Raw genomic sequence first — 13,866 nt, 5'->3', positions numbered from 1 at the left:
GAATGTTCCCTCTACTTGAGATTTCATCAGTTCTGATTTGCAAGGTTTGGGTGCTCTAAGAAGCCTGCTTTAAAGGGCACTTGGATTCCCCCTTTCAAGAATTAGGAATCTTCTTCCTGTAACATTCAATGCCGCTGAAATTTATTCAGTGGATGCTAGGAATAAGACTAGCAAACTACATGCTGCCTTGACTTAGGCTGCCTCCAAAGCTTCTGGGGCACATGGGAGGGGTTTACTCTTTCTGTCCCATCTATGACTAAAACTACAGCGATCTCCTTTTCTCTACTCTATCAGAGGAACATTTAATTGGAGAAAACTACAAAGACTTGTTACTGAAAGATGACAACAAAGATTTCATTGAGATGTGCCTAACACTGAAGTTGAGATCTTTGCTTTAAACACGCACAAATTCCTGAAGGTTTTTGTGCCGTTGCTGGGGCTTCAACTCTGGTCTTGGGCCCCAAGCTTTTGTGCTCAAGGCTTGTACTCCTACCACTTGGTCTTCAGTTCTACTTCTGTTTATTTTTTTTGGTGGGGAGAGGGGATGTAAATTGGAGATAAGAGTGTCTCAGACTTTGTTGCCCCAGCTGTCTTGAAACCTTCACCCGCAGAACTCAGCCTCTTGATTAGCCAGGATTAAAGATGTAAAGAAGACACATACTGTGCATGAGGGCTTCTGCAAGGCCACATCCACCCGGAAGAGGGGTGGGTTCATCAAGCCCTGCAGATAAAGGAGAGCAGCAGAGCTTGGGCTTCCTTCCTTTGGTGCAGGCTGCTGGAGGAAGGTGGTGAAGAGCGAACAGAAGCAGGAGCAGGTTGGCAGACAGAAGCCCCAGAACAGGACATGGTGACCAAGACTCCTAGGACAGACCTCATTGCCAGCAATAGAGGTTCTTGATTTTCCATAATGGGTGAACCCCAACAACTGAGTATGCTTCCACCTCCCCTCGCAATGCAGTACGCCAAGGAATACATGAATGAAAATATTCAGGAAGGCCTAACCCCTAAGCTTTAAAGACAGCTAGATGATGTTTGGTAACCAGTTCCAATGTGACAGTCTTATCATCCGCCCTTTGGAAGGTCAGGGCATCAAATGGCTTTATCCTATACAGTTCGATCACAAAAAGAAACGGGGAAAACTCAACATGTCCATCCTTCTTAATTTCTTGGACCTTCTAGACATCTTGATAAGGAGCCCGGGGGGGGGGCATAAAACAAGAAGAGAACCCAGAGGGTCTTAAGCTGCTTTTTGTACATGTGCATCACCTTATAAATGCATACAGACCCCACCAAGCACTAGAGACCTCGAGGGTTATGATGGAGATCCAGAAATGGCAATGGCGTGAAACAGCCAAGAGGTTTCAGAAGCACCTGGGATGCGTTATTGAGATGATTCAGAATTGCTTGGTTTCTTTGCCTGATGATCTGCCCTATTTGGAAGCAGGAATGAGAGTAAAAACTGAAGCAATGGATGCTGATGACAACAACTGTACTGGACAGAGTGAGCAACAGAGAGAGAGCTCAGGACAGAGGACGGACCAGATCCTAGAGAAAGATACTGCCTTGTGTGTTCTGATCGATGAGGTGAATGAAAGACCATAAAGTTATTCCATGGTGGTGTCAGTCTTGAAAGATATATATATATATATATATATGTATATATATATATAACTAAAAGTATAAAGTAATTTTTTAAAACTTTATAATTAAGAGATGCTATAGGTTATATTGTACTGTAAAATGAGCATAGATGAAAAAAATGAGCATAAATGAGTGAACATACCTATGTTAAAAGTAGCCATTTTTTGTGGGGGAAAGTCCTATTTTTGGAGTTGCAATAAAATTTTGAAACAGAAAAAAAAAAAACAATATTGGAATGGTGGGGCCAGGAGCATGGCCTAATGGTAGAGTGCTTGCCTAGCATCACAAAAGCTCTGGGTTTGATTGCTTGGTACCACGTGCACAGAAAAAGCTGAGAGTAGTACTGTGGCTCAAGTGGTAGAGTGCTAGGCTTGAAAAAGTTCAAGGTCAGTGCCCAGGCCCTGAATTCAAGCCACAGGATAGGCCAAAAAAAATGGAATGGGCACTTGTTAGTGTATCTCAATGATAGAGTACTTGCCTAACTAACATGTACAGGTCCTAGGTTTGAGCCCCAGTATTGCAATGAATAAAAAAGCATAGAAGGAAGAAGAAGAAATAGAGGAGGAAAAGAAGAGGAAGGGAGAGGGGAGGAGGAAAAAGGAAAAGAGCATGTGAAGAAGGAAAATAGTAGAATGCTTCATAAAATAATAAAATGATTTAGAAAAATTAGTGTCACTTATGAGAATGACATCAAATCAGGGATACTTGCTGCTGAAAATCAAAGCAGTGATGGTTGTCCCTAATAAGAATTTAATGTCCCTCACACATTGATCATGTTTGTTCTGATCAGGCCCTGGAGCATTCGTGATGGCACACTTGCTGGGTCTCATACACGAGCAGCCTTCTAGGTGCTTTGCACAAATGCTTTCATGTTTTGCCACAGCTTCACAAAATAGGCAATATTCTTTCTCTAATTCCACAAATGAGGAAACTGGAGGAGGCAATCTGTTTTGTTATTTGACCAATATCACACTTTGGGATTATAACTAAAATAACAAGATTTGAACTTCTGAGAAGTGAACCTCGAAGTGAAATGAACGTACATGAACATTTATTGGAAGCAATAATTTAGTGGAAGGCTGATAGAGACTGGGTCAGGCATGCAGGTGTGAACCTTCTCTTTGAAGGAGAGAAGAAAGGAAGGACCAGGAAGGAACAACCTCTGGTTACTGCACAGATGTGAGGAAGTTTTGTTCAGATCCATGGATAAGGAAACAGATGAATGGAAGAGACTAAGATCGCTGGGTTGAAAAGGGCCTCATTTACTACTCTAGGTTGCCCAGCGAAAGCCTAGGGGTGGGTAGAACAAAACAAAAAGTGTGGCCTGCCATGAATGCTGTAGGGGATCTAAAACAGCCTTTGGAGGCCCTAACTCTTGTAGTAAGGCTCTTTTGGAGAGAGATTTAGTGGGGGGAACTTAGAAGCCAAGATATCTGGCCTCCAGATATCCAGAGCTTTGCTCTAAATCATTCTGCCTTGCTTCTCCCCAAGGCCTTGTACTTCAAGGGGACACAGTGAAAAAGGTACCCAAGGTCTGGATAGTGAAAGGCAGGGCTTCATGATGAAGCTCTAGGGGCTCCAGTGCACGTGGCAAGCCCTGAGCTCTGGTAGTGAAACAGTCTATTGTAATCTTCCAATCCAAACATTCTTGTAAGTGTTGCTCTGGGATACCTTCATGGCATAAACTGTCAGAAAACTTTTCAGCCAATATTTAAATATTTATTCAACACTTACTAAATACAAAGCACTGCCTGAAGTACAGCAGGGAATGTTGAGAACTCAAAGCCTTGGTACTGTTATTGGATAGTTTTGCCCAGTAGGAAAGATGTCATTGATATAAATATCCCTAAACATGGTAGGAAGGGAATAAAAATGATGATATGAGGGTCAGATAATGGTGCTATGGAACATTCAAGAAGGGAGGGGAAAATATTAGGAAGCTTTTTTAAAAAAAATACTGAAGAACGTATTATCACCATGAACACATTTCTTTTCATGTGTTATCTGATGGCTTCAATGAGATCTTCCAGGACCCAAGTTTATTCTTGTCTGTGTGGTAGGATCATGATTTTTAAAATACACTAAGAATTTATCAGAGTTCAATATTACTGTAAAAATGTATTTCTTCTACCTTGCATTTTGTGGACTCTTTTCTTCTTGGCATGTCTAAGTTAGCTTGTAGTTAATCATTCTCTAAACTTATAGCCTTTCATTAGAGAAAAATAAGCCCTTTGACTTTCAGGCATTTCCCAGGGAAAGTAGGAGTCTGGGACATGGGGAATATGCTTTCTCTCTTGAGCTGGACCAAGCTTTGAAAAGCTTTAGTGACTTTTAGATTAACTACCAATAATCAATAAGAGAATGAAGTTACAAATTGTGTAAGAACTTTTTTTTAAAAAAATATTTGGGGTTGGGAGCATAGCCTGGTGGTAAAGTGCTTGCCCAGCACGTACAAAAGACCTAGGTTCCATTCCTCAGTACCACATACACAGAAAAAGCTGAAACTGGTACTATGGCTCAAAGGATAGTGCGCTAGCCTTGAAAAAAGCCCAAGGACAGTGCCCAGGCCATGAGTTCAAGGCCCAGGACTGGCAATCAATCAATCAATCAATCAATCAATGTTGTAGCTTTGTGATTTAGGAATTATAAAAAATGACACGTCATTTTAGTCAGATTTTATATTTTTGTACTACAATATTAAAAATGTCTATTTTAGAATTAAAGGTAAAGCCCTAGAATTGAGAGCTAGACCCAGTTTTTGCTTGGGGAGCATCGTCAGCACTTTGACTGGGGGCTGGGTGCATTTGCATAGCTCCTTCCTGCCTCATCAGACAAGCCACTCTACTAGAACAATCCCTACGGCGTGCTCATAGGCTTCACTGTTGTCTTAGGACAGAATAAAACATAGAAACAAATCAACCCAGCCCAGGCCCCCATTAACCACTCTAGCTGCCGCCACATTTCCCTTCTCCCTTTTCTAGAGAAGTCTCAGAAGTCATCCAAGGTCTCTATGTTCACTACCTCACACAATTACACCAGGGCTTCTATCCACCTGGGTCTTGCTTTCTTCTTTTCTTTTTTCATTTTCCTTCCTTCCTTCCTTCCTTCCTTCCTTTCTTCCTTCCTTCCTTCCCCCCTTCCTTCCTTCCTTCCTCTCTTCCTCCCTTCTTCCCTCCCTCCCACCCTCTCTTCCTTCCTTCTTTCTTTTCTTTTCTTTTCTTTCTGTGTATATGGTGATACTGGGCTTAAATTCAGGGCCTCACTCTAGCTTGGTGTATTTTTCTCAAGGCTGGTGTTCTTTTTGAGCCACATGTCCACTTCTGGCTTTCTGTTGGTTTATTGGAGGTAAAAGTCTTTCCTAGATTTAGAACCTCAGTCCTCACAGCTCAGCCTGCTGAGAAGCAGGCATGAGGCACCAATGCTTCTTAGAAATGTTTTTCTGAGATAGTTTCAACTATATGTAGAATAACTTCCATGTTTTCAAATCCAGTTTCAGCCTTTTGTTACTTAATGGTGGAGACAAAATGTGTGCTTAGATACCTTTGCTGTGTAAAGCATTTGTGATGGGGATAACCATCTCAAATGACAGTCATCTTACACAATCTTAGATGGTTTAGTTCAGTCACACTACATCTCCAAAAGAGACAATCAAGACCCCCAGTAAACACAAGATTTCTAAAGCCTCTGCCAGTGTGGTGTGGCAAGCTTACGATCCACTTTTTTTTTTTTTAAAGGTTTTAATTAGGTAACTGATGAAGATAATGCCACCCGGTATTCAGGCAGGAGAAAGAACTTTTAAGTTTCCCAACTTCAGGCCCTCAGCCCAGGTGGCACATGGCCAAAAGGAAAGGGGAGCTGCCTGGCCTTGGATTGAGTAGGGAGCGGAGAGAAGGTGTAGCCATGCCAGATGTGGTTGTAACACACAGTCCGAGGGAGATGGTCCAGGAAGTCACCACAACATTTACTGCTGTATACATTCTTACTACTCCCCCAACTCACAGTGCCTTTAATACTCAGCATTTCAAAGATGCTATTTTCCCCATAATATTACCTAGCTTCCGCAAAAAGAAAGAAAGAAAGAAAATGTCACCTTTCACCGAGTCTCAAATTTTCGCTTAACTGTTTGAGTTAAACAAATCTACTTTGATCCTGGTTTGGTCATGGGGCTTGAACTCTGGGCCTGGACACTGTCCCTGAACTTTTTCACTTCAGGTTAGTGCTCTACTATTTTCAGCCACAGCTCCACTTCTGGTTTTCTGGTGACTAACTATAAATAAGAAGCTCATGGGCATTTTGCTGGAGCTCTAGCTTCAATGCATAATCCTCAGATCTCAGCTTCAAGAGAAGCTCGATTCCAAGCCTGAGCCACCTGCACAGACTAGAGAGGTCTCCCTGCCTTATAGCCTTTGTAAAAGTGTCTTGGAGAACAAGTTTGATCCTTTGTCTTCATTTGACTTTCTAAACAGAGAGCTCTATTTCATGTATGCTTCACTTCTCTTGAATTTTCCAGCCTGTTTCTCTCTCGGCTTCCCCAATCTTAGATAATATTAACTACCCACACAACCCTTCTTTTCTAATCTATCAATAATTCATGAATTTCAACTTATTCTCTGCTGTCAGGAAATCACTATGATCCCTTACAGGGAAGTCTGGCTCTTCTGCCTGGCTCCAGATCTCTGTCTGGCTCCCGATTTCATTTTCCCCGGTAATTGGTAACCAATGGACAGCCAGAGAAATATGCTATGAACATAAGTCAAGTCATGTCATTTCCCTGCTGAAAACCAACCAAAAGCACATAGAATCAAAGGTCCCACTTCCCCCAGTTTACAAGAAGAGTTTCTCCTTGACTTGGCCCTCATGGAGTTCTATCTCACCTCACTCTTTTCTTTCTGATTCTTCAGCATGCCCTGATGAACTTCGAGTTTTTTACATTGATCTCTCCCCTTCCCTAAGTGGATTTTTCAAAGGAAGCACCTCCTCTCTTCCTCATGCTTAACCCTTCCACTAAAACTCCTGTCATCAGTTGTTATCACTAGCATCACTGCTTTCTCACATACTGGCTCTCATTCCACCACAAAACTGTAAGGTCCTGAGGAGTGGAGGCCTGCCACCGCTTCACTGTTCACCTAACTCAGAGCCTGTCCACAAGGGGATGACACCGAAATATTTGTTGAGAAAATCATCACTGTTTGGGCTCTTCAAGCCATTTGTTTGACTGTCAGACAATCTGCTCTTTGGCCACGTACTCACCCAGAAGAGGGAGGAATATACTCCATTTTTCAACTTCAACCTGTGTTCAAAGAGGATAGATTTTTAACACACCGGAGGGAGATTTTTGATCTGAAATCCTATCTCTTCAGCAACCTGAGCCTACATTATGAAAAATAGCTGAAGGTTAAGTTGTGATGGCAATCAGACTTTCACTAGCAGATAGTTTCAAATCTTCCCTATTTTCTGTTTCTTCTGTGGATTCTATTTTTATCTGGATTCAGAATGTAGTCATAACTCTGGAGGTTGTTACTTAGACATAATCTATAATTGCAGAAATTCTAGAAATGCTACAAAATTCACATTTTTGTTTATTTCAGTTGTATGGGTTCCAAGACTATGTCATGCTAACTCTTCTTAAGTTTCAGGAATTACAAAATGATGTTGATATGGAATTCATTGCTACAATGGCTTAGGATATGAAATTGTTACTATAAAACACTGATGTAATGCTATGAGTTCATTATATAAATGGAACATTTGTGGCACATTATCTCATGAAAATATTTTGGTTGAATTTGAAAGTAAAAACTAAAACAAAGCTGCAACTAACAGGTGTGTGGCTTCAGCCATACTACTCAACAATTCAAAAGCCCCCCCTTGAGAACATGCCTGCAGAAGATGACATTCAGGTTAACACAGCACATTTAAGGGCCTAGATACAAGAAAAGAAGAAATCCTAAACATCTTAGAAGATACGTTATAACATAAAACACTGCTGATCAGAATAAATGATCTGTTATAAATTTTTTATTGGAACAAAAGAAGCAAAGGAAAAAAAGAAAGGTCAAGAGAAAGGAAGATGAGGCTTAAAAGGTAGCATGCCTTAGTGCAAGTACCTGAAATGAAACTCTTAAGTCAAGAAAAGGGTAATCAGAGAGAATTCATTATATATGTGTGTGTGTGTGTGTGTGTGTGTGTGTGTGTGTGTGTGTGTGTATATATATATATTTTTTTTTTTTGGTAATGACACTTGAACTCTGGTCCTGGGTGTTGTCCCTGATCTCTTTAGCTCAAGGCTACTGCCCTACCCCTTGAGCCATAGCACTACTTCTGGTTTTCTGGTAGTTAATTGGAGATAAGAATCTTATGGACTTTAGTCCAGGCTGGCTTTGAACCCCGATTCTCAGATGTCAGCCTCCTGAGTGGCTAGGATTACAGGAGTGAGCCACCAGCGCCTGGCTAGAATTCACTATTTACTCTAAGTTTTCCTACTTACTACTTCCCTATTTACACTAGGTTTGCAGCATGCTTCAGCCATGACAAGAATGGAAACACTAAGAAAACGGAGAAGCTAAGGGTCTGTGCTACAAAATGGGGGGCAGAGAAGTTGAGGACAACTTTTGGAATGAGCATAACTTTAGCTAAATTTTGCTTAATGTTAATGCATTCTGGTTTGCATTCTAGGGGTAAGAGTAGTGAGAGAGGGGGGAGGGAAATGGAGAAAAAACATGAGAATGGGTATCAATGTGTGAGAAGTAATGCACCTACTATCTGGCAAATGTAACTGTAACCTCTCTATACATGACAATAAAAAATGGGTAGTGAGAGAGTTGGGAAAGAGAAATACATACAAAAAAAATGTTAAGCCATAAATTAGATGTCTTCACCTAGAGTTGGGTGGAAAGGACATTGAGAAGTGTATTCCTTTAGTATGGTCACAGAAACATCACACCATGAAGCTATGTATAGTAGGTTACCAGGGTGGGGAGGCAGTAAAAGCAATTGGAAACCTTAAGCAAAGCTTGGGATGAATTTTAGGAAGAGACACACTGTTGCACGGAGGTAGGCTCAGGTGCTATAGTTAGCATAGGGAATATCCTGGGGGTCAGCAGAGATGGTGCTGATGGGAGGTCATGGAGCCTTTATGATATAGGCCTAGTGGGAAGTTCCATCATTGCAGAACATGCAACAGAGGGAAGATAGGAGGACTGTCTCTCCCTTTGTCTTTGCTTCCCAGCCGCCCCAAGGGGGCGCAGCTGTGCACCATCACCCACTTCTACATTTCCACTGTACCAAAAGCAAAGAAACCGTGGGCTGAAACCTCAGTAACTGTGAGCATGTAAAATAAATCTTTGCTTCCACTAAACTGTGCCTTCCCACAACAATGGAAAGCTGGGAGTCATTTTCATGAGGATTTTCACCACAGCACTGTAAAATGTAATACATTCAAAAATCATAATTCTGCAGGTGCAAATGTTAGTAGTGAGAATGAGAAATTCCCAAGTATGAAGGGATCAGCAACAAAACTTCATGAAATATTGTGAGTACTGCATCTTAAACATATAATTCTAATCAGCTCTCATAATAACCCCTACAATTCAGACATGATTCTGTTTCAACAATTTATTTTAAAAGTTTATTGAAGCAGAGGGACCCAGACTGCCACACCTCATTCTGCCCTCTCTCAGCAGAAAGTAGTCTGAAGCAGTCATCACCCATGCCTGTTTTATAACATTTCCATCTAAGACAATGGGAAATGAAAGAAAGAAAGGAGGATTGTTAGGTAGATAAGAATAAAATGTGGTGGACAAAACATGTAGTAGATAACACGTGACCCCTTATGGCTTCTTATTCCCACAAGGCCTTGGGCTCCAGAGCAAATGCTTCTTCCCATAATGCCCTGGGTACCCACTCAGTCAAGGAAAAGAGGCAGGATGGTGCATGCCCAAGAAATCAGTGCAAAGCCTAAGGGAAGAGATAGAGGAGGAGCCTTATTATAAAAACCTATCTTCTGAGAGGATTCCCTTGAACTCCAATTTGGAGCCTTTCTCTGAAGGGAGAGTCTGGCTACTTTTCTCTCACTTTCAAATAATTTTGAGCGCGCTCTCTCTCTCTCTCTCTTTCTCTCTCTCTCTCTCTCTGTCTCTCTCTCTCTCTCTCTCCCTCTCTCCCTCTCTCCCTCCCTCTCTCTCTCTCTCTCTCTCTCTCTCTCTCTCTCTCTCTCTCTCTCTCTCTCTCTCTCTCTCTCTCTCTCTTTCTCTCTCTCCCTTTCTCTCTGTGCTTTAGAATAAAAGGTGTTTAATGTCAGACAATAGAACCTGGAAAGACTGAATAGGTGATAGATTAGGATCCAAATGTTTGCATTTTATGTTTCATACAGTTACATTTTTTTGTTTTGTTTTTGCTTGGCTGGCACTCTACCACTTGAACCACATTTCCAGCCCAACTTTTTGCTGATTAATTGGAGACAGAATCTCTTAGGTATTTCTGCTAAGGTTGGCTTTGAACTTCCTTTAGGTCTCAGCTTCCTGAGTAGCTAGGATTTCAGAAGTGAGTCACCAGTACTTGGCTGCATTTATATTTTTGTTACATTTTCTTTCCCAAAATCTGAAACATAATGTTGGTTTGTGTATTTGTATATTTGTTTCTGTGTGGGTCGCAGACAAAGCAGAGAGTGATGGCCAAGTTTTGTTTTAGTTTTTAGTTTTGGTCCTTAAAACAAAGTGTTAGCTTTTAGGTAAATGAGCGAAAAGTTCCTGGTATTGAAGCACAGTCTAAAAATGATCATGAAAGATCAATTGATCAAGGCAGTATCTGTCTTTCACTGAGTTTGCTTCACTGAATTTGTTTTCCTTTGGATAGCCATGACCCAGCCCTGAGACAAAGGCAATCCAGACAACTCGAGAACACAGGGACTGGCCCCTGTGTGCTTTCAGAACTATCCCAGAGACTGGTGAAAACATGGTACCCACTTGGGCAATTTAATGCAGTAAACAACGAACTTGTAACACTGTGGTTAGAGAGCAAGACAGGCCAGGATTGGAAAATCAGATCCAGTTTTATATTTCAACATTTTAAACTGGAGAAGTCTTTTTCTAAAGAAAACAGAAGCTTGCAGTCTCGTTTCATTACCCACTGGTGCCTTTGAGCCATGAACTTTCCCCCACTTCAGAAACTTCTCTGGAAAATTCATTTCATGCTTGTCTACTCCAGTTAAAACTCTCAACTGAACTATGACAAGAGATTTGGCTGAGAGAATGTGAAAAATCACTTGATATGGCGCGGCCACTTGGCATTCTCCAGGACTTTGTGACTCTGACCTGTGGATTACCTGTCTGTAATCTTGGACCACAGGCCCAGGACAGGGCTTGAGCCAGGTGTCTGGAAAGCAGATACAGCACATGGGTCACATTCTTTAACATACTAAAACATGTCTCTTAGGCTGAGGGAAGGCTGCAGGTGTCTTGGCTTCAAGGGTCTACATGAAAGCTGTCTACTTGATAACTATCGTATTACTTTGAAAGCTTCAATTTTAGATTCATTCCTCTCTAATGCCAGGCCTTCATCAGTTACTGTTGTGATAAAGCATATGTGACTAAGTGCTCCTGTTGCCTTCACAGAAGATTTCTACCCAACGTTCTTTTTTATGGATCTGTAGGTCGCCTCCTGCCCATTTTCCACATTTGTTTCAGAAATCCTCACCCTCTTGTTTTTATGATCTCATTTTTTCCTCTCCCCAGAAAGGGTCAGTATTTTTAACAAGAATTTATGGAGTGCCTATGAAGCCAGAATTCTGCTAAGTTTCTGGAAGACGAAGACAAACAGACATCATTGCTGCTCTAAATGGACATATGTATAGCTTAGGAGTGAGAACTAAACAGACTATGTACAGTAGTCAAATTTAATAGGTAAATTCAATAAATGGGGGAAAGAGGGTGAGGGAAGCATCAATTTCACTTGGAGGAGGGCAGGAAGAACCCCATAGAGACCATGTAGAATATTTAAATGTCTTGACATAAAAATGATAGGTAAACAAGGTAATAGATACATTCATTATCTTAATTTAATTGTGCTACATTCCACACATATTTCAACACACATGATGATCTGTGTACCACATAAATGTGTAAAGTTTTTATTTGTCAATTAAAATAATATAGTAATCTTTTCTTTTTTTGTTTTGTCAGTTGTAGGGCTTGAATTCAGGACCTGGGCACTATATCTGAGCTTCTTTGTGCTCCAGGCTAGGTGTCTGTATAACCTGAACCATAGCATCACATGCTGGTTTTTGAGTGGTTCCTTGGAGATAAGAGTCTCACAGGAACTTTTCTGCCAAGGTTCATTTTGAACTGATCCTCAGACCTCAGTCTCCTAAGTAGCTAGGATTACAGATATGAGCCATCATTTTTAAAAGTTCACCTGGTATAAACTTCCCACATTCTCTACATTATAATAAAAATCATCTACACCCATAAATACATTTTTTTGTGTGTTACTGGGGTTTGAACTCAGATCCTGTGCTGCTAGATAAGCAATCATTTATTTATTTATTTACTTACTTACTTATTTTTGCGAGTCCTGGGGCCTGATCTCAGGGCCTGGGTGCTGTCCCTGAGCCTCTTTGTGCTGAAGGCTAGTGCCCTACCACTTGAGTCACAGCACCACTTCCAGCTTTTCTTGAGTAGTTTATTGGAGATGAGATCTTCATAGACATTCCTGCCCAGGCTGGCTTCGAACCACGAACCACGATTCTCAGATCTCAGTCTCTTAAGTAGCTAGGTAGGTAAGCAGTCTTAATCCTTGAACTACATCCAGTGCTATTTGTTTGTTTGTTTGTTTGTTTTTGTTTTTGTTTTTCTGCTAGGTTCTCACGATTTTTCCTGAGCCAGGCTTTGGATTGTAAATCTATCTCTCTTGTTAACCGAGAACACAGGCACACAAAACCCTACCTGGATTACTGATTGAAATGGACTCTTTGTAACTTTCTACCTGGGTTGATCTAGGATTATTGTGAGCTCTGCATTCTGAGTGGCTTGGATTATGGATGTGAGCCCACACACCTAGTTTATACTTGGTAGATATTCTTATCATCTTTCTTCCTATCTCAGAAAAGCCATCTGCTATTTTTCTTTCCTAAAGTTAGTGCTTCATACAAATAAACTTCCTATTCCAGTATTGAAATTGAGGTAACAGAAATGATTAAAAATAATAAAACAGAAAGCCAGGCACCAGTGGCTTATTCCTGTAATCCTACTACTCAGGAGACTGAAATTTGAGGATCAAGGTTCAAGGTCAGTGTGGCAGAAAAGTCTATCAGCCTCTTATCTCCAATAAACTACTCAGAAAAAGCTGGAAGTGGTGCTGTGGTTCAAGTGGTACAGCACTAGCCCTGAGGCTCAGGGACAGTGCCCAGGTACTGAGTTCAAGCCCCAGGACTGGCAAAGCAAACAAACAAAAACAGAAAAAAAAGAAAGGGTATCAATGTATGTGAAGTAATGCTCCTTTTATCTGGTGAATATAATGTAACCCCTTCTATTAATTACAATAAAAAAACAGAAAAAAAGAAAAAGATCTCCCATTATCCAATCACCTTCTTAACAGTTTCATTCATTTTTGTGCATTTTGCTCTTTTTCCTTTTCTTATTTTTAAAATTACTTGTGACCTTAACCATTGCTCTCTCTGTTCATCCTCTGCCCTTCCTCTGGGAACTGACTCCTTCCAGTTCTTCATCTTGGCCTTCTTTCCCACTCACATCCCTGCTCCCTTAAGTCTTACACATCTTAAATTAAAGGAAGTCGCATTCTTTTTTAGCCTCCCTTCCTATATACAGATTCCAACCTACTTTGTTGTGGATTTCTTCCTCCTTCCAGCAGCTGTCCTCTTTCATTCCTTAACTGTCTGGTTGGAAGAGTTTCCTCTCTAAGCCTCCAAGAAATCTGTCTGCTTCTCTTTCCTGTGTAAGTTCTTCCTTTGTCTGCGATCAAAGGGTCTTGTCCTCTGCTAGCTTTTCTTTACATGGAAAACTGACCTTGGGTTCTTTCCAGGGTTTAGCGTATTCATGTTCAGACTTCCTGCCTGTATGCAGCCTCATCTTTGACGTATCACTGAATGTTGTTAGCCTGGAAATCTCCAGTTTTGTTTTTTTCTTTTCTTTTCTTTTTTATTCTTTCTTTTCTTTTTGCTGGTCCTGGGGCTTGAACTCAGGGCCTGAGCATTATCCTTGGACTTTCCTC

General features: G+C 41.0%; 1 pseudogene; it reads left to right on the top strand.

Moving 5' to 3' along the window:
* Positions 1-907: 907 nt before the first annotated feature.
* LOC150048493 (mediator of RNA polymerase II transcription subunit 7-like) lies at positions 908-1,602 on the top strand (annotated as a pseudogene).
* The last annotated feature ends 12,264 nt before the right edge of the window (positions 1,603-13,866 follow it).

The sequence above is a fragment of the Megascapheus bottae genome, chromosome 22, assembly GCF_031878675.1.
Source record: "Megascapheus bottae isolate mThoBot1 chromosome 22, mThoBot2.hap1, whole genome shotgun sequence".
In the NCBI taxonomy this organism is placed as follows: domain Eukaryota; kingdom Metazoa; phylum Chordata; class Mammalia; order Rodentia; family Geomyidae; genus Megascapheus; species Megascapheus bottae.
The sequence above is the reverse complement of the archived record's forward strand: the minus strand, read 5'-3'. Positions and strand labels throughout refer to the sequence as shown.